The 21898-nt window shown below is 37.4% G+C and overlaps 1 protein-coding gene across 1 annotated transcript in view; it reads left to right on the plus strand.

Annotated features, from left to right (window-relative positions):
* The window catches only part of LOC115234710 (collagen alpha chain CG42342-like), a 140446-nt gene that overhangs the window by 78625 nt on the left and 39923 nt on the right, over window positions 1–21898 (plus strand). The window lies entirely within an intron of this gene.

Here is a 21898-nt window from a genome sequence, read left to right on the forward strand (position 1 = left end):
GGTTAACTGTCAGGAAGCCAATATTAAAATAATAATCGAACTCCGGGAGAGACTGCAGCAAACTTGAAATAATGACAACTTCCTGCAGCAAAATAAATTATTACGAAGCAAAAGTTTCGCAAAAATATGCGCACACAACAACATATGAAATTACATCGAATATAACTTTCTGTGGTTTATAACTTGCATTTAGTATAGTATATTAGAGAGAAAGTTTTTCATCGTTGAAGATAAAGTAGTAATTAGTAGTAATTATCAAACCGATAAAGTAATGTAACGAATTGCGTTTAAGATTAATTATTAATTTTTTGCGGAAAGTTCTACGCGGCGGAATTTGCATTTTTTTCTGAGTTTGGATATTAATGGAAACATCTGACTGAACGCTAAACAAGTAATAAGATTTCGTGTTAAAGAGAACGAGAAATATAAAATCGCATGCATAGTTAAAATTCCGATGAAAAATTGTGATTACAGCAATAAGAGTAACTTTTGAATATACACAGCGTTCCATTTTTATTAAGTCGACGAATACTTTGGTAATCGGTCGGAGAAGATTTATAAGATGATTAAGACCTCAAAAAATAAATCTGAAATTAAATGTCAGATTAAAATTTATTTAATAATGAATTGAAATTTCGTTATTTATATATTCTTGAAATCTAAATCGCTAAGATGATTCAAAATTTAAATTCCTCGAAAAATATTTCACTAAAATTTGGTACGATGAGAATTTTGGTACGGATAGGAAAGTCTGTAGAAACAGGACACGAAATAAGAGAAACACAAAGGAGGACTACGACATTGAGACGTACTTCCCTCCGTCATGAACAGCCTCCGGCTTGTTTGTGGTATAATCTCGCGACAAGAAACTGGTATTTGCCGGTGCGCAATCAAGTTTGCAAGTAAAATAAACGGATCACATACGCGTAGCCGCCGCGAATATCCTTCTCACGTTCTATCAGGGATACTATAATTGCTCTATTATGCTCGCGCGTTCGCCAAACTTGCACGAGTAATCGCTACTACACTCTACATGTGTTTGCAGTTTCGAGTGGAACGCACTCGACTACTGTGTATTTTGTTTCTATATATATAGATACTAATGTGTGAAATCGGTAAAATTAAACAAAGTTGTCTGTTACAGTTATACACGCACAACAGTTATTCAACATCAAAGATGATCCGTTTTGTTAAATCTCTGAAATTTTCGTGCGTGCATTGTGACACAATATAAATATTTTCTGGTTTTACCATAAAAAAATTCCGTGTCTAAAAAGAAATATTTTTCAGTGGAACGTATGTAAGCCGGTGCTTCAATCGGAAACATGTTGCCGCATGTTTGAATTTCAAAATAGGACAAGAACGTCGTACTCGCGCGATTTAATGTTAATCCCATGCTATGAGCCCGTGACTTCATGGTAGCATCGTGTATATTTGAATTTTTATTTTTAGCTTTTTCAATTCGATGATTTAAATCGTCGACTTGGAAGTAAAACAAAGAAAATGTTACATGTGTATAAATACATCGTAGACAACCGTCGATAATCATCGATAATCATCTCGGTGTCAATCTTCTCCTTTCATATTATCACGTCAGTATCATCTCGAAAAAGAGTCTGTCGTTCAAAATAGAAACGCGTTTACTATTTTTACAACGATAAAATACGAAGTTATGAATGAATCTTGTAACGCTAAAGTATTTAAAAAAAAGCTGAAGAGATTAAATTTTACTCTCTTTTTCTCCAAAAGAAATCTTCGAGCCTTCCAATCAATACTAATACAATAATAGTAAATGTGCCAGATTTACCGCCACTTTTTTTAGAAAGCCGGTTTTTTAATCAATCTTTCGAATAGAATTTTTCTTTATGAGGATTCAGGCCACATATATTTTATACTTTTAATACTCTTGCGTGTTATCAATATCATGCCTTGGTATTCGATTAACATTACTTAAAAGATAATAAACTAAATTACATAGGATATGTAATCCTTCGTGTTTTAATGCGCGAAAAAAAAAATTTGTCGATTTAAATGCATATGCCTATTTCGTGGGACAAACAAACAATATTTTTTTCGATTAAATAAGCGTCGAGGTATACCGATATAGATTTCCCACCGGTCCTAATCGGATCGTATGGACACGCGCATGAATATACACTCGAACCACACGGATTTACCGGCGAAATACAGCAATCGACGCGCGATTCGGCAATTCACGTACTCGTCGAGACGATTAAACCTACAAATCGAGAAGCGACATAGACGTAATTGCTTTTCGCTGTGGGATTGGTGCTGCATATTTGTCCAGCCTAATTAGGTTTTCCAAATGTGCGTCGCGCGATTTGCGGACGCGACGTTCCGTTATCCATTGATATTCACACAAAGTTCAATCAAACAAGTCAAAATAGAGACATGGTGGCGGGGAAAATACTCTCTCGGACAAAATTCGCTTCATAGAATAATCTCAATTTGTCATATAAAGAACGTTAAAAAAGTTGTAAAGACTATATATTAAAGGATAAACGCGAAGAGAGAATTTATTATCGCTTAATATTCTTTAAATATCTTAGATCTCTTTTTTAGATATCGATATTTTTCCTTCAAGTAAGCTGTTGACACAGTTTCTACGACGAATCTTTTCGAGCGTCTCCGCTCGTAACTTCACTTTACTATCTATTAAAATAAAATGACTAAAACATGAATATATATATATAGTCGGAAATGTATTTAATCTTTCTTTAGCAAACGGAAAGACTAACGTAGAAAAAAGAACGGTAAACAGTTGAAAAGGATTATTGAAAACCTTGCTGTCGCGACGGGAAGGCAACAAAAATATTAAAAACGCCGTGTATCTGTAATTATACGCTTTGGAGCGACAAAGTAGATTTGAGCGACAGAGAAACGGCAAAGAGCCAACAAAAATATTAAGAACTTCGTCTTTAGCAAACGATCTCGACGAAAGAAAAGTAAAAAGGATATTAAAAAAAACCTCGCGGATTTTCCGTTCGGACAAAACGTGCAAGAAAATTGAGCAATTACTCGACAAACACGATCAATCCGATTCGATTTATCGCGACACTGCTTTTATCCAGAGACGCAAATTTATTAACATTATCGATATCGTACTTTCACGAATATCAAATATCAACCGATCTCTGCGACGCTTCTGGTAATCAAGGAAAAATATTTCCGGAGTTATAAATTGATGGAAGTCGATCTATATAATTAATACATGTTACATAAATGTATGTATTTTATAAAATTGTCTATGTAGGTAAACACAATTATAGGCATTATTAAAAAACGAAAAAATCTGTATTTTTAGAAACAAGCATTTGTAATTCGGTCGTATGTCTCACGAGACTACTTCGCGTGCTACCAGACTCCGCTCTGATACGTTCGCTCAGTGTAATGACGTCCGTCTCTTATTTTCTAATCCCGTAATCACAGTGTAATAGCCATATCAATCCGGTCCCTTACGCGTGACACTGCCTGTGACAAAGTTGTCGACGTCTTTCTGACAACTACTCTGCTTTTTTTTCGCTCTATCAAACAAGACAGATACATGGATTAGAGATTGGTACGATGATATCCCGGCAATAATCGCATTTTGAAATACAATATTTTTTGACGTTGTACATGTGCCCACGGGAAATGTCAGATGCGATTTATGTTTGTGACATACTATTTGTTATTATTTGTAATTCTCTCATCTTTTCGCCATTCTGTGCAAAATGTATGGTACTCGAGTCGTGTGTTCTTAAATTTATCGCGTTTTACTTTAGATGTGGATTAATTAATTTTCCAGACGAGTGACTCGTCATTAAACCATCGCGAATAATACAGCAAAAACGATGCAGCGTTCTATACCACCCACGAGATGATCACGCCGCGTCAGAAATGCCGCTTTTGCGCGCCTACATACACGTACGTGTGTCGAGTTCACCGCACATACCACAACACGATCCCACTTCTCTCTTCATCGCTCCTTCGCTAGGCACGCGATAGCTACCACTTCACAAGAGCGTGTCACGATTCATTGGTAGCCGTCGAGATTTCATGTTCCGCCATGTTCTCGTGACTATAATTAGTGAGACTATATGTATGAGAAGAGACTTAAAACTGAATAAAGTATCATCGACAATCTCGTTGTATACATTTATTCTAATCTAATATTGCAATAGGGGAAATATCTAACTTTCTCACGTATCTATATATGAATATTTATATCTTTATTTTATCAATTTCTGTATACGCGCATGCAGATTTATTAGAGCAAAACGTTTGATCAGAATCTGCTCGAGCTCGAGTCCGATTAAATTCGATTGCGGATTTTCGTTAATTACGAACGAATCCAACATTTTCGCAATATGCCGAATAGTATTCGATGTATTTATGTATATATGTATTTATACATATATGTCAAATTATACGCAAAAAATAAGTTCTATTCTAGTTTCTACGATTAGAAGTTATTGATGCCAAAGTAGTTTTTAGAAAAGACGATAAAATTCGTCTCGGGAACACTCGCGTTCGACATTCAGATATTTTACAAATACCCGCATATTTTTGAGACGAGGTACTCGTTAAGTACTTAGAACCCTTAATTTGTATGCAATCTAGCCGTTCGAGCCAGCAATCGGCGAGCTTTTATGGGCTAATGAGGTAAAGTTGGCCCATGAATGTTTACCATGACTTAATACGGTAATATTCTCTATGTATCTTTTAAAACCGACATCATATGCATATGTTCGAGTACATATTCTCGAGTGCGGGACGACGTCGTGGCAGCCGGCCAAAAGCGCGCCGACAGAATATATGCCTTTAACGTGGCGAATATATTTTTTAACGCTCTCTCCGCGCGGTGTCTCCCCACGAATGTGTTTTTCCTCTTCCTTTTTCTCCTTCTTCTTCTTCGCGTATATACCCGACCGTGACGAGTTTACCGCAGCGACATACGTTGCCAGAGGCGTCTGAGAAAGAGACGATGTTCTCTTCTCTAAGAAGTTTGCGTTCGCGTATCTTTAAGCGTTTCACCGTGTTTACCATGGATAGTACGTCTCTACCGTGGAAACGGTTGATAAATTCCGATACTCTTCTTTATTTCTCTCGGAGAATCACGTGTTTGTCAATCGATTAAATTTTCAAGCATACTGTTGGAAAATCCGGCTTAAATTTAGCATATTTTGCATGTCCCAAACGATCCATACAAATTTTTGTGTTACTTTAACATAATATGGATATATTAAATGGTGACACTAATACTATGTTCCCAACACAAAATGAATGCAAACTTTATAATAGTTTGAAACAAATATTGTGTAAAATCAACATATTTTAAAATTAACTTGGAAAAATGTTATTGTGGTAGTCTGTAGTCACTCTCACTCCTATTGTAGAATAAAATCAATATTTTTTTTTCTGTAAATTTTAACAGATAAATCCTGTCATTAATAATACGGAACATATCTATTGTCTAAAATTAAAAATATGTGCACATTGTATTATTTTTACACTTTTGTAAATTGTTTTAATAATTTAACATTTGTATTCAATTAAGACAATAGCAATCTGTTAAATTAACACATGAATGTGTTAAATATTTAAAACAAAAATTTTAACTGGCATATTTTTTAACAAGAAAACACAAATTTTCCAAAAGTGTTATATATCCTCCATCATATTCGCCGAGGATTACGACATTAATACTTTTATTATGCAGCTGATAATTTATTTTTTCGATGATTTCTCGATCTTGATAATTATATGAAATTTTTTCGGGTAATGAAAGTTTTGAGTAAGAGCTTTTACTGAAGATTTCTGAAAGACTTATGGAGGTGAAGCGCAAGTTTTGCGGAAAATATATTGTGTGCAGGATTATTAACATTTTATATTACAAGACAAACTGTGCAAAGTGACTTTAAATTGCAAGCACGAATTACCTTTTTTATCGCTTGTATCCTCAATGTTAAACTCGCATCACTTAAACTAAACACGATCCTATCTGTAATGTCTCGTGGTTTGCAGAGCCATATTCGCTTTAGAGCACGTCGCAAGCTGGTTAAAATGCTTATTAACTAGTGCTATGTTAATTCACCTCTCTCGTTGTTTGCGATAATTGCGAGAGGCAGATAAAGCGGAGAGGAAGCGGAAGAGAAAGATAGAGAGAAATGGTATTTATTACGGACTTTAAGTCTCGACTAAATCTCTCGGGATCCAACACCAGGCTAAATAAATATGCGTTATTTGTACAGATATTTCCCAGTGTGTGTGCTCCTTCTTTACAAAGAGAAAGAGAAAAAATTTCATACTCTAAAAAGATAAAAACTTTAGCACACAGATATTTATATATAATACCAATACTTTTATATATATTTTAAATTTCTAGATATATTAGATAAACCACGTATCTCTAACATTTTCGTCGTACCAGATATTGATAAACATACATTTTCTTATAAGACAAAGAAATTTTTCATTAAATCCCGTAAAACATCTCGTCAATTCACTCGAATGTGTCGTGAAACCATTATCATTTTCTATCTAGTGTTTCATGATGCGAAGAAGATTGAGTAACATTAAAGTCAGCAATGGTAAGAATGGTGAAAGGGTCGTGTGTCTATCTTTATCTGAATTTCAGCTGTCCTGAGAAGAACGTCGAATCTGAACCGTGTAAATTAGTCTTTATCTGCCGTCACATCGCAGGCGGGCGGTCCACGCGGATGCCCTTTCTCGCGCTCGCACGTTGCTCTTTCCTTCCTCTCAAACCCTCCCATCTTTCGACCACTCTGCCTAATAAACGCATCCACCTAGCCGCCCGTTCGCTGGAACTCGAGACCAGGCACGGCTCAGACGCATAAATAGCGACTTCTCTCCTCCGTCTCTCCTTTCATGCCTTCCTGCATGCCTTTTCTCTCCTCTCCGAGACATCCTTTTACCATGTCGTCTTTCACCCCTTTCGCGTCTCGCCCATGAAACGGTCCCGCGTATCCGTAACTTCGCACCTCGTGCCTCCCGGCCGTTGCGCTGCCTAAGCCGTTTCTCGTTGTCGCGCTCATCGTTGACATTGCCAGTGCAAACTGCTTCTACGAAGGCGCCCGTTCCCGCGACGAGTGACTGTTCTGGAAAACGGCAAACGTTGACACTGAGAGAAGCACGTACAGCGGGATCGTTGCGAATTACAATGTAAGAACGAAATTATACGAAGCGACGATTACACGTATAAATTATCAGAAAACTGACGCTAACTAACTTTGTTATCGTAACGAAATAAGATGACTTACTTATCATTAATCAGGATAATTCATATTAATGCACAAGCACATGCACGAGATGGACCATTTATATAATTTTACTTTTTCAAACATATTAGAAATACATTTTTATCGATTGAACAGATATGCTATGTATTTTGAAATTCCTGATTAGTTTACATTAATTATTGAATATATTGAAATTTTGGAGAAAAAAAAGGTGAAAAAAAAAATTTGTGGAATTAATAGGGAAGTATAATCACACGATGTACTGTTGAGACATCAGAAAAGATGGATAAGAGAAATGCGAGATGGAGGAGATAATCCAGGTGGAGAGATTATCCGCGAGCTCTCTGTGGCATTGTATTACCGCGTACAATGCATTTTACAAAATTGAAAGAGTCTCGGAAATAAACGTGAATGGAGTTTCACTATACTGAATGTACTATGCCATATGGAGCGGATTTAACAGGCTAATTAAAAAGAGACAGTAAAAACATTAGTGAGATTAATATTCTTCTCCGGGATTTATCATGCGATATACCATTCTTCTTCCTAAAGAAAAATATCAGAGAATTATGTTTTATAATAAATACAACCAATATATTGTTGTCTAAATGTTTCTCTCAATTCTTATTGTTATTACTTAAAATATTATTACATAATAAGAGAATTGTTTTTCAAAAACAGGGTTGGTTAAATTATTCATAGTTAGAACTTTATATTTTCATGCGAAATATTCATCTTATTTTGTGAGGAAATAATTACGAACACGCTCGTATATACAGAGCACGGGATATAGTTTCATGAATTTATACTCTGAAATAGATGTGCCGCTCTTTATAACAAGTGAATAAAATGACTTACATAATTTACAAATCCGATAGTCGCATTTCCCGGGGTAGCCAATGCGCGGATTATTTTCGTCATTTATCGCGACGCGTTAAGCGAAGGAGCATCAGATAAGACGCAAGAACGAAAATCAGAGTGTAAGATGAGCATACGATTTGATAATAACGTGCTTAGCTTGGTATATTAAAATACCACTAAATGTTTCAATTAGTATCTCATTAATTTTGCAACGATCGCGATAACGGCTTGAGGGAATATTGTACTTTATAATCTCTACGCTGTGTTTTATCTAATCTCTCTCGTTACACAACACAACATAAACAAGATTTATTATTAAAGGAAGCAAAATATTAGGAAAGTTGTATTGTAATTTTTTTATTGACGTTATTAAAATATATATCTATACCTTTTGTTACATTTTGTATAATTGAACAAGGTACGTATTTGTCCGTCATTAATGGGAGCTCAAGGAAAATTATCTTGAACGACACGACCGAGTATATAGATATTTATCGTTCGATCGCTCCGAGGACAGAATTCGCGTACAGCCAATTGAAACCCTTGCGATGGTATCGATCTTGACAACACGGGCTTGATGCTCGATATCGTAGAAGGCGATCAACGTAAAAGAGCAAGCGATCACGACGCGTTTCGCTCTCCTTGGGGCGGACACGCGTGTAATCGGAAATCCCACCGGCACGGAATCCACGGGATAACGAGTTCATTGTCGTCGACGGCGTAAATCTCGCGTGAAAGGAACATACGATAAAGTACCGCCCACGTGGTCGAATACGTACGCGGCTCTAGTGATGGGACTGACGCTCTCGCGCGTGTCATCAAGGAGTCTTGTACGATATCATATATTGAATTAAAAAAAAAAAAAAAAAAACCATGTAAAACAAAAAGTTTATTTCTCTCTCTCTTATTTTTAAACTATTTTTAAAATAAAGAAAAGTTTATTTCTTGTGCATTTCAGAAAATAATTCTATTTAACATCGAATTTGTATGAATTATTATAAGAGAAAATTAGAAAATGGTTGAGAAATTATATCAATTATTTTACTATAAATAATAAATGGGTTAGAATATCAATAAAACAAGAAAAAAGAATATTAATAAATAATAAAAAGGCAAAAGAATATTAATAAATAATAGCAATGATAAATTTTATAATAATTGATTTTGCTTGAACTTTGCGAATAGATGTCAGCTCGAATATTACTATCTACGGATAGGCGCCTACGTGATTCCGTTAACCAATTTCAGAAAAAGAGATCGGAGGCATGAAGGGCGGATCTGGATACGGGCGTGTAGAGTTCGTCGGAGCAGAATCGTGCGAGCGCGGAGAAGGGCTCGAAAATACGTTCCCCTCGCCGTGGAAGTTATTCTCTATATAAAGGAGAAGATTTCTCTATAGAGAACCGAGAATCGAAGGTAGTTGGAATGTAATTGGGTCCAACTGTTACGCCAACAAGACTGATTGGCGGAGCAATTTTCGACAGTTTGGCTATTAATAATAATGGCTCGAATGGGAATGTAAGATTCGAAAATTTGTCCCGGCTTAAGATCGTATACATTCGAAATCATCGAATTTAAATAGAAGTAAAAAATAATCAAAAGCAGGAAAGAGCTAAGGGGGGAGAAGCGACTTCTACAATTAAGAATATACGTAAATCAACAAAAGAATTCAATAATTTTAGATTAAAATATTCTGTAATCCAATATAATTCTAGTCTTTACAAAATTATACAAATTACAAAAATTAATTAAAATGTTAATAACATGAAAATAAAACCTGAATATTTATACAACCCTATATTAAAGCACGATTAAATAGAAATTATAAGCAGAGTTTAAAATAGAACTCACGTAAAGAAATGTAACCGCTTAATCAAACGGTTCAAGTTTCACATCGATATCTTTTCCCTTGGCTAGACAGAAGTTCGGTCGAATTACATCGATATGATAGCTCGATTCTTCGAAGGGAGTCGCAACGAGTACTGTCATGTGAAAGATAGGAAGAGAGCAGTCTCCGGTTTCGGATGGCCCATCGAGAATGAAAGCGAAGCGTAGCGAAACAATTCAAAGAAGAGAAACGGATAATAAGACTCGAGGTGGACGATTCTTCATTGTGTAGATCGCCGCGTGCGGTCCTCCCGCGCTCCGAAACGCGGACCTCCCGTTGCGCGCGCCGCAGAACGCATTCTGCGGCTCTGGGAGCCGAGCAGAAGGCCCGAAATCTCCGTGTCTCGGATTATAAGTTATGGTTTATGAGATCTACGTGGTAGAAGAGGATCCGGTCCTGCACGGAGATTGCGCTTCCGCTCGCGTTTCCTCTACTCGTTCTTCACGCGGCCCTTATCACGCTCTCACGAGCCCAGATCTTAAGACCCTGCAATTTCTACAACGAACGTCGTTAACTGCTATAAATTAGGATCTCAGGAAGAATATAATAATCATATCAACGTCATTTATAATAAGCTTTAATGTCTGTTTAATGGCTATAAATGCTAAAATTTTTCACTATTTAATACCGATAATTACTTTTATTCATAGTTTAATGATTCACTTTTCTTTAAATAAAACGATTTATAAGAACTGAACCGTGTAAATGCGCTTTTATCACAGTGCTAAATAGTTATTGGTTGTATCCCTTTTCGTGTTTCTGTAGCGCGTAACGCCTGGTGCCAAATAATACATCAGCAATTTTATGGCGCTATGCAAAAACGGGTTCGGTTTATGGATCGGTACGTGTCTGTGTTTCTCTCGGTTTTATATCTCATTTTAAGATCGTACATCTCGAAATGTTATTATAGACCGAACGATATTGACGCGTCTCTAAGTCATTGAGTGTTTTTGCTATATTGTAATGAATCAAAATAATCACGCTCTTTTTCACTCGATTAATAACGGTCATTATTTATTTTTAATTCTAAAAAAATACATTAAAATATTAAAATTTAAATGCACAATATATTCTTTAACGTTATATAATTTTACCAATTTTAATCCAGCTCTTAAATTTTTGTATTAGATAAAACTGCATACCGTGCATTTGAATCAGCTCTATTCTCGCACTCGTCGCGTGAATCAAATATCAGAAAACATATCCGTTTGCAAGATAGATGTGATGATGAATATGTTACCAATTGGCGAGTTTGTCACGATTGTGCCTCTAGTAATACGAGAGTGTCAAGTATAAACACACAGCTCGCTTGATATAGCTTTTTATCACTCGTGTCACGGACGTTTTGCACACAATACGGTCATTAGGCTTTTAAATCGCATCCATAGAGATGCGCATACATTTTCGCATACGTGTCGACCATCCACCAAGTTTGCGAACACTGTATATCGTTAATACTAGAGTTAATATTGGAGCATAATTATAGAATTTTCTTGATATCTTTGAGTTACTAATCATATTTTAAAGTCTAATATATAAATCTTGATATATAAATCTATAAATGTTATCTTCTTTGAAATTCCGTTTCTGCCAGGAATCTCGAAAGTCGGTGTTGGCTCACCTTCGCGCGAGCCGATATAGGCAAGAGAGATCCAAGTAAAACCAGTTGTATTTACGACTAGGAAAGTAAAGATGGTAGGCACTCTCGGATTTTATCTCGCGGTGGATTTCCTGAAATCCTATTTTGCACCGCGGTACTATTATCTAGCGATTACAACGAGAAAGCTTTTGGCCATTTATGTTGCAAATATCGTCGCCACGATAGGTCCATTAACAGTTTCAATCGTAATCTAGATACGCGAATAGACGATCCTCTGCTCTTTCGCTATCTGTTGCAGCAGCCTTTAACCTTGGGCACCTCAAACAGTTTTGAATATCTTTAGGAAATACATTCCTTTTATCGCTATTAATTTCTCGTGTGAACATACGTATTATCATTTATTTTTACATAGTCCTCTTTAATCTCATATGAAATCAAGATTTTAATTATTACGTACTGGATTAAGAATGGATCAAATACATATATCATCCAGAATTATGAGAATTTTTGAGAAAACAAAGATAGAAATTTTCCATATTCGTTCTTTCGTAATAACATAAAAATAATAAATCTTTTTTGCACAGAAAATATTATAAAACCCATCTTTAAAAATCTTTTAAAATATAAGAGACACATTTAAAAATATAAGAGAGACTTTCTTAATCTTCCTATATTTCTCCCTTATTTTCTTTTCGTCTACTAAAATATTAGACATTGCGCAGCTACGACGTTTAGCCGTTTAGGTACTTGTTACGAACTACGTTTACGTACTCCTCTTGGATCCTTTGATTAGTCTTCTGCAAAGTTAATCGAGATCCGCGTAAGCCGCAAGTGTGATAAAGCGAGTGCTCGTAACGTTCAGTAGCGAAATTGCCGACACGATCGCGACGAGTCCCGCGGAGCAGCGGGGGTATATGCCCTGGTTTTCTCGTGCCCGAGGGTCTCTCCGCTGTTGCATGGTGGTATTCATCATCAGCGGACGACGAGTATGATTTAGAGGGAGGGCCGCGGGACTACCGCTGCGCCCGCAGGGACCGCCAGGGCCCGAGAACCTCCGTCAGATTACTCCCTCCGGTAAAATCCTATTCTACGAACGAGTAAAGAAATACGCCGCGTTGATTACGACGCAGTTAACGCTAAAGCACGACGTTTATATCAGGGGAGATAGAGAAGCGGTTGCTTGATTACTACATTTTTTTCGGCATCTAAGTTTTTAACTCTAATCAGATTATCATAGATAGATATGAGAAGAAAAGAGAATAGTTTTTCTAAAAATGATTGTCAAAACTCCACTGAAGAAAAATATTAGAAAATTTATATTAGATTTTTTTTCTTTTTAATTATATTACTATATATGATATATAGTAATATTCTATAGTCGTTCTTTTAAATTTGTTACTATAGATTAGCAGATTAAGAAAACGTATGCCTGACCGCATGCAAACTCACGCTTTTTGCTGAAGAAATGAAATCTCAATATAACGTACAACGGATATGATGTAGATCTTTGTAAGACTTTATTTTACCGAAGCAATTTTCGAGGTTGATTACATCTATTTTAGATTTGAAAGTCACGAATAAAATATCTTACGTCGTACAACTTCAAAATGTACTGAAACTCGATTCATCCTTTTTTCAATATCAAAGTTAATTTTATTGTCAATAAGTTGGTTCATCGAATTCTTAAAGACGAAATTCTAAAGCATGGAATAAATGTCTCCTGTCTAGCTATCTATCTCCAATTTCCAATGCAGAATGCGATCGAAGACGACATACTGGGAAATTGGTGGGACGTAGGAATTATTCGCAAGAGACGGTAGATCGGAGCGCAAGCACAGAATTGAGGGTAGGATGTATCGGGGAGTATACCGATTATGTATCTCAATCATGGGAAACTACCGGGGCGGGAATCGGAGCTCGGCGGCCTGGTATAACCGTACTGCCCTGCGGCCGCGACATGTGAGGTCCCTATGCTCTCTCTTCCTCTCTCTCTCTCTCTGTCTCTCTTTCTCTCCCTCTCTTTACCCGCCTGTCGACCTGCCTGCCTGCCTGCCTGCCTTTCCGCTCTGTCGTGCCTGCTCTCTCCCATGCCAACAACAGAGTCTCTCAACTATATCTCGGAAGCTTAGAGAGTCCGGTTACGTGTGCCTTGATTGGCGTCTTGAGGCTCTAAATATAAAAACGATTAAAATAATCTTCGCACGTGGCTAGAGATAAAATAAATAACGCCGTATATCTTTCAACGAGATACATATATATTTATAAACCTAGTAATTATCATAAAATTATTTTAAACGATAAGCTCTTGTTTAATAGATACAGCTAATGATGATATTTCCATAGATATTGATTATTCTTTATATTAACGGAAAATATCTCGCGAAGAACTTTAAAGTTGCTTTCTTTTTTAAATGGAAAGAGCACTGCATATATATCGTAGCTGCGATAAAAGCTGCGCGTTAACTCCACCTTGCAGATTAATTCGAACGCTGTAAAGCAAACTCGTTTTCTCTGGAAACGATGTCATTTCACGTAAATTTTCTTCTTTTTTATATTTACGGCGGCGAACTTATAAAAGAGCGCGTTTATTGACGGAGCTTCGATGACTATATAACAACGGCGGTAACAACTGTGCTCTTTTAGCGTGCTTCCTACCCCATTGTAGCAACATTTTCCTCGTTCAACTAGCGATTGCTCGCAGACGCTCGTGAATTATACGCAGCCCACGCGCCGCGCTTGATAAATGCATGTTCGGAGAGTTGTTTTTCGATGAGCAAGAGAGAGAGAGAGAGGGATCGCGTAATGGATTTTGCGATCCATTTTTTTTCGCGTGGCTATACGGCTGCGCTCCTATCGCGCAGAAAAAAAAAGAGGAACGTAACGAAAATATTGCGTATAAATCTGGCATATTTCGATGCTGCACTGATGCGATACGACGACGTCGAATCTTGCAACTCGACATCGACGCCCAACTCTCTCTCTCTCTCTGTATTGCCGGGAGATAAACCCCTTTTCCCCTCCTTGTTTGTTGCGAAACCGAGGAACTACTCGATTACGAAGGCGATATTTCCTGTTCGAAAGCAGATAGTGGAAACTAACTCTTGCTCGGTCGCATTAAAGCTTGTCGACTATAGCTTGATATAATCGCGGAAGTGCATCGAAGGAGAGACTGAAACACATGGTGTAACAAAGCTTCTACCCCCTCCCGATTTCTCTGTCAAATATTTGGGCATAATGATTGATCTAGCTTGATTTCAAATTGGTCCGAGGTAAGATTGAGCGATGGAGTGTATCTGACATTGTTTTAATTTTATTTACAGCACCTGTGATGCACTCTTATATGTACTATAATTGAAATCGGATTGAGAATAATCACACACACACACACACACACACACACACACACACACACAGAAGCAACCTTTTATATATTATAGACATACTATATTAAATAAAATTTTTATCTATTGCGTCAATAAACCCTGAGAAAAAATTATTTTTAAATTTAAAACCATAAATTTTCATATTTATTTTCAAAAAAATTGTGCAAACAGCCCTTTTGAACGTATCATGGTATATTTTGGACGTAAAAGTTAGACGAAAAATCGACCGAAACTCTCGTGCGGGAAAAAACATTTTTATAAATTCCGGTTTAAGCTGAATCCGATTTGTTTTATAACGTTGCTTTATTATCTCACTCTCGATCGACTTATAAAATTTCAAAAGTATTATCTTACTTGCATTTTAAATATTATGCAGGAAAAACATGTGGATAAAACAAGTTGGTTCGATAAATCGATAATTCTCGCTTAGTTACTTTGACGAGTATATAATAGTTGATCGCGCGAATGAAAGCGAACAAAAGATGAGGCCGAGTGCAGCCGATGTTGATTTTGATCGAGCGCGTTCCGCAAGAAACGGCGAACGGGACGGGAAGGGTAATTATTTTCTTTGGCTATCGACGGCTCTCCGGCCGCTGGCTTCCGTTAAATACACCCGCGGGAGTCCCCGACCTGCGGCGGCGGGCGCGGTTCGCAAATACGATCGCGGCGTGTAATTGCTTTTTAACAACCCGCGTCCGACAAAGGCAATTAACTCCGCGGAAATGTGCTCGGTCTGTCTGTCAGTGTTTCAAAAGACGAGCTTCGCGAAAGTCGCACGGTCGTACGGTCGGTACGCGCGTGTAACGACCATCGTCTGACAGAGATGCACCGCGCCGGCGAAAAGTTTGGGAAAAAGAAGAAGGATAAACGTCACCACACGCGCAACGTAGTTCCGCGAAAATAAATTTCATACCGAGTATGCGACTGAAGGTTCACTAGAAAAATACCAAACGAGCTCTTTTTACAGCGTGGTAGAAAAGCGAGAAGCCATTTGAAATATGTCGTGAGATCTCGTGAAATATTTTTGTTTATTTTGCTAAACATTGCATTTGCTGAATGATATGAAGATGTAGCGCGCTCTTTCAGTTACATGCACGAAAATTTCAATTGCGTCACGATAGCTGTCATGTACATAGAAATGTATCGGCTTTTTCGGTCGAAATTGGAGCCGATAAATCCGTTTGACTTTTTTTTTTGTACGCGTTATCCAAGCGTGTCTGATGCTCGTATCAATCGATCAATCGCTACGCAACGAATATAAATGACCTGAAAACAAACTGTCATAAGCCAGTAGTTTTATTATATTCGTACATGTATTTATATAACCTATTTTTTATTATAAAGAATATTGTGATATATAAAACATATATTTTTTTTAATACATCAGCAGTTTTTCAAAATAAAAAAATTTCATAAAATTGCGTCGGACTTTTCGATAGTAATCTTTAGATATTATTACGACTTGATTTACGTCATTTTTCCATTTAAGTTCTCTAGTGCTAACCGATTTTGAATTCAGAACATCTTCATAAATTACGACGGCGATATTGATTGACTTTACTGCACATTTGCATGTTATAAATGAACGAAAGAGCGTAGTCAAAGATTGGAAACGCTACGAATGGCGTGATTAATCAATTCTAGCGAGCTGTCGTTACTTTTTGAATTATAGCGGCAGTTATTACGCGGACGAAGAAGAAAAAAACGGGACTAATCAGCGTCAGCTGATCCTCTGCACCGCGCCGGGTGCACGGTGGATTCTCGCGATGCTCCATGGACCGTAAGGAAATTCAGTCGATTTCTTTTCTCGTCGAACGCTCGCGGTGAAAAGGCGCGTTCCTTACGAGCGCCTGTAGAAAAAAAGGAAGAAAATCCTGCGGAAAATGCTCCGGTTGTCAAGAAACGCGTACCGATCTTTACGGCCGCTGCGATCATTTTCCAGCCGCGTGACTCTATTTTGCGGAACGAGCGTGTCGTTAACGCGCCGCGCGTGTATACACGACCCTCCACTCCTCCCTTCTTGAAATCCTGCCAAAGCGTCGCGTTAATCTCGTTCTTATTCGCGCGAGGGACTTCAACGAGGGTTGACAATGTCGGAAAGTGCGAGAGAGAGAGAGAGAGAGAGAGAGAGAGAAGTGTGTTTCTACATTGCGGACAAAGATTCCCGCGGGAACGTGAGAGATGAAAGTTTTCCAGTTTCGTGTGTCGCCCGTTCCGAAGTATTTCGGTCGTGTCTAGACTATGCGGTTATTCCCCACTCTTCTCGCTTCTCTTCTCTTTGTCATTTCTGTTTCGCATCGCGATCTCGTTTGAGTACATTCGTGCGAATCATCCAGCAAAAAGATGAAGATATATACCGAATTATCGAGCAATTGAGCTGCTATGTCGCTGGAATCGCACGTATGCGCACTATCCAAAAGATGAAATATATAAACGTGAACGGCATTCTATAGCTCGATCGGAGCAGGAAATACTTCGTGAATGTGTGTTGCAACTGAACTTTACATTTTAAAAAATGTAAAAAATGCTGCGGATATTATATGACACGGTAAACAACCTATCGAATTGTTAACTAGAAAAAAGTACTGAGAAGAAACAATTTTCAAGATGACGGTTATATCTAATTTCTTTATTCAAATCAGTTTTAAGTCTGAATATCTGATATCATGGAAGAGATTTATGGAATATTCTTTTTTTGTTATGATTAGAGACATAATGATAAATTATTTATTACGAAAAAAATTAATTCAATGTTTAATATTAAATATTTTCATAATTAAACACGTGACATAAATTGCGATAACAAATAAATATAGAATAAAGTTTCATCGAAAATTGCACGTTTAAAAATTTCACTTTGTAAAAAATCTATAATTTAACTTTAATTCGAACAATGAATATTTTAGATTATTTTTGTGTGTGTTTTACAGTCATCTCTAGGCTTTTTTTTTTTAATTTCACTCTCTTTTTTTTCTTGCATTATGAATTCACCCAACATACTGTAATCTGCTCGGCATGATGGCCACGACGCGGCCCGCGAAGCTCGTTTTGGTCTCTTCTTACCCAGCTGTAAGCGATCGGCAATGTCCGTCGGCGCAAACTTTCCTCGTTATACCCCGGTATTCGCGACAAGTACAAGTACTCGGGTAAGCGAGACGACGGTATCCGTCATCAGCGCGGTTTGATGAGAACCGCGGAGAGATGAAAACTTGCCACGCTGATAGAATAGCGGGACGCGGGGAGAGAACCTTCTCTTTTTTATCTCGATACCGATCGCCATCGATCGATCGTTCCACTGTCGATTTCTTCGTCCTGTTCGCGCCTGCCTCCGCTTCTTCATGTACTTTTTCCTTCGATACCGGAGCATTACCGAATTCAGCTCGTCGTTTCTTATCGCGCACGGTTCCGCCGCAGGAACTGGATATCGCGTTAGGATGCAAAAAGTGAATGCTCAAGTTTAATGAAAGAGGAGGGTGACAGGTTAATTTTTCGAACTAGAATAGCGCGTTTTTATTATTTCGCGTTCATTGTTGTGTATATAAACGACATACATGTCTTTCATATCAAGGATATATATCAGTCTCAGCGCAGTGAAGTGAATAATCTTAAAAGTTTCGTGTATCAAGAATGTCATATAAACGAACATTGCCCGTTGATGAATTCGTATATGCGTACGGCGTATCTTCCACGAGTTTATCCTCGTGCAAATCCGTGTCGGATTAAAAAGTGTTGCGCATCACAGGCTTCTCTCACTTATATAATTTTGATAGAACTGTCTGCCGGATATCCAGTAGCCGTCCAGCCCGTCCACGTTTCACTCGCCGCGTAATCCTCGAAAGGACCGTGCTTCTCGACGTGTGGCCGGATTATTCCATCTGCCTCTTTTCTGACTTTTTGTTCGGAGATAGAGATACAAAACCGGTGCGTTCTCAAGACGCGGAGACACACACGTTCGCCAGCTGCCGCCAAGAAATACGCGCTATCGGCACGTACGTTGTTATTTCTACAAACGTCGTGGATTATGGTCGGGGTGTAACCGTCAGGGTGGATTATCCGGAATTGCTGCCGTTCGCTACGGGCGATCGTACTGACAGTTTTGTGTCTATTAAATGGAGTGTGCTCGAGTCTCCCCCTCTCGAGAGACTCTGAGTCCGATAAATTTTTGCGGCCAAAAACACAATCGTGTGCGCGGCATCCCTAATCATACTTCATTAGTTTAATAATGAACAGGGATAAATAAAACCGTATTAATCGTAATATTATTCAACTTGATAATATATATAAATCGGTTATTCATTTTTATTCAGTCGCTCATTCATATTTATGTCATCGCGAGAAAAACGTTACTTCTGGGCGAGATATTAAAATCTGTTAAATTGTATTATGATAAAATTAAAATTACAAAGTCTCTTTCCCGTTTTCACAACCTTTTGATATTCAGCTTTAAATATCTTCGTAACTCCCGTTAAAATTTTACTGAAATACCGTTTTAAATTGAATAATGAACGAATAAAGACTTTTGCTTGTTAATAAAATTAAAATTTTTACGCGTATTTACATTCCTGAAATATAAATATTCATTACAATGGAATATCAGAGTTTTTCAACTAATTATGATAATTTAATATTTTTATTAAAAATCAGTATTATTAAAAGAGTTCGTATATAAAAATCTTTAAAATAAAATGTAAGTGGCTATGTAAATAAAAACTGTTAGAATTAAATTTGTTTACAAATTTACCGATATTTCCAATAAAAAACTCTCGCTTTTTTCGCGCAAATTTTTTTTTTCGCAATTTTTTTTCTCGCATAGCTTCGCGCGTTATTGCTCCAAGCTCTTCAATTGTAAAAAAAAAACTTGCAAAAGTTAGCATCCCGCTACGACGCGATGCGCTTCGCACCCGCGGGCGGCTTCAGTTCGCGGCTTCCCTCTCCGGAGGATATGACGTCATCCCCTACGCGCTGCTCGCCGGCGGCGATAAATGGAAAATAAAAGGAGAGTCGTTCTCGTCGCGCCCTTGTCCGAGCGGCCAGCAGCCCCGGGAATAAATCACGATCGAATTGTTCCTCGAGAGAGGGTAGGAGGGGAATGAGAGAGGGATCCCCGACCGTGAACGTCACGTAGGTCCCTGCCGGAAATTAGAATAACGCGAGAGAGACGAGCTGCAGCAGCATTCTGCCTCAGGCGAACTGTTCGTATTATCGTGGAAATGCATATCCAACTGCATCCATTTGTTATGGCTCGTAACATTTTTCAACTTGATCACTGAAAACATACGCAATTTTTTTTTTAATCAGAAGTACGAAATGCTTATAATGAATCGTAGAATCTCAGTAAGAGAATAATAGCGTTTAGAAAGTGTACAAAAAATGCAATAAATTTTCTTTAAATATTTTGTTTGTATTATTTTAAAATGTGCGTATAATTTTTTTGCATAATTTAGAATAATTTAGTATAAAAATTAGTTGTCATTTTTAGTTGTAATTTTAATTTGAAAATACTAGCTTTATGGAGTAATTACTTTAGTTTGATTTGTCGTTAACAACTTGTCGTTAAGATATGTTTCACATCTTTTAGGTATAAAACAGTATATAGCTACGTTTTTTTTTTATAAAATGATATTATTCAAGCATGATGGATCGCGAACATTGGAACAGAAAACGTTGCACAATACATGTATATTTCAATTCGCGTTATATTCTCGTCGAAACGGGGCGAGCCCGGATTTTCGTTTTTCCAAGTAATGAAGCCGAAAAGAGGATACGTACACATATATGTATACGCGACACGTAACGTCCACTGTCACTGAAGCGACGTCAAATAGAACGAAAAAACATCAAATGTCAAATAAAAAAATTAGTCGCCGTTACGTGCATGCCGTGAAGCTGGCCGACCGGATTTTCGCTCGCATGCTGCACATTGGTTCCCCTCGATTTCGAGAAATACCACCGACGGACGAGAACGACGACGTAATTTCATTTCGCGTCAAATCTATCGGTCCTTTCGCCCATTCACTTCGACCCGCCGGCAATCGCGCGCTACGGGGTGGTCCATCGTTACCGGATGTCCTTTCATCATCACGCAACCACGGAAATAAAGTTGAGATAATGATAGATTTGCGCTCAAACATCGAGCTATGTACGCCGATTACGAAACCATTTAACGTTGATAATCAAACCGTTATTTTAACGGGTTAAAAACCACAAGAATGTAGATACATCAAAAGTAAATAAATAGACGAGATAGATAGATAAAATGCAGATTAGAAATGAGAGGGAGAGAGAAAAAGAGTTGTGAGCTTTTTATAACTACATGACTGTGTTGTAACATTTTCGTTTAAGAATTCAGTTTCGAAACTGTTTTTAAATGTGTAGATAAATGTCGAATAGTATCACCCCGTATAACCATTGCCAAAGTTTATTCGCGGGCGTAGTCCCGAAAACTCATTTCCACCATGGTGGTAACGCTTCGTTAGCGTTAACGCTCCAACTATACAGGGTGTCCATTTCACAGGTCTTTTATTCTCTATGGGCCGTAGGATAAAAAGTTTCTTTTTTTAACTTGTACTCTCTCCAGCCGGAGACTTCAAATAGACATTTTTATTTCGTCAAAAAACATCTCATTTAAATAAAGTCGTAAAAGGCTGTTTCAACTAGACAATTTTATATAAAGGAACGATACATATACTCTTATATCAAATCGAATATTAGAAATTACATTTAATTGTAAATTAAAAATATGTCAAATGATGAATAACGAGTGATTATGTTTAAGCTTTAAATGAATTTTTCCCGAGTGCGTTGCATTCTTCATGTATATATAAAACTGTTAAAATAAATATCTCGCTTAGATCAAAGAGCTAAACAATTTGTCTAAAGTTTTTTAAATAAGTTTAGCTTTTTA

The sequence above is a fragment of the Formica exsecta genome, unplaced genomic scaffold (assembly GCF_003651465.1).
Source record: "Formica exsecta isolate Colony F162 unplaced genomic scaffold, ASM365146v1 scaffold201, whole genome shotgun sequence".
NCBI lineage: Eukaryota > Metazoa > Arthropoda > Insecta > Hymenoptera > Formicidae > Formica > Formica exsecta.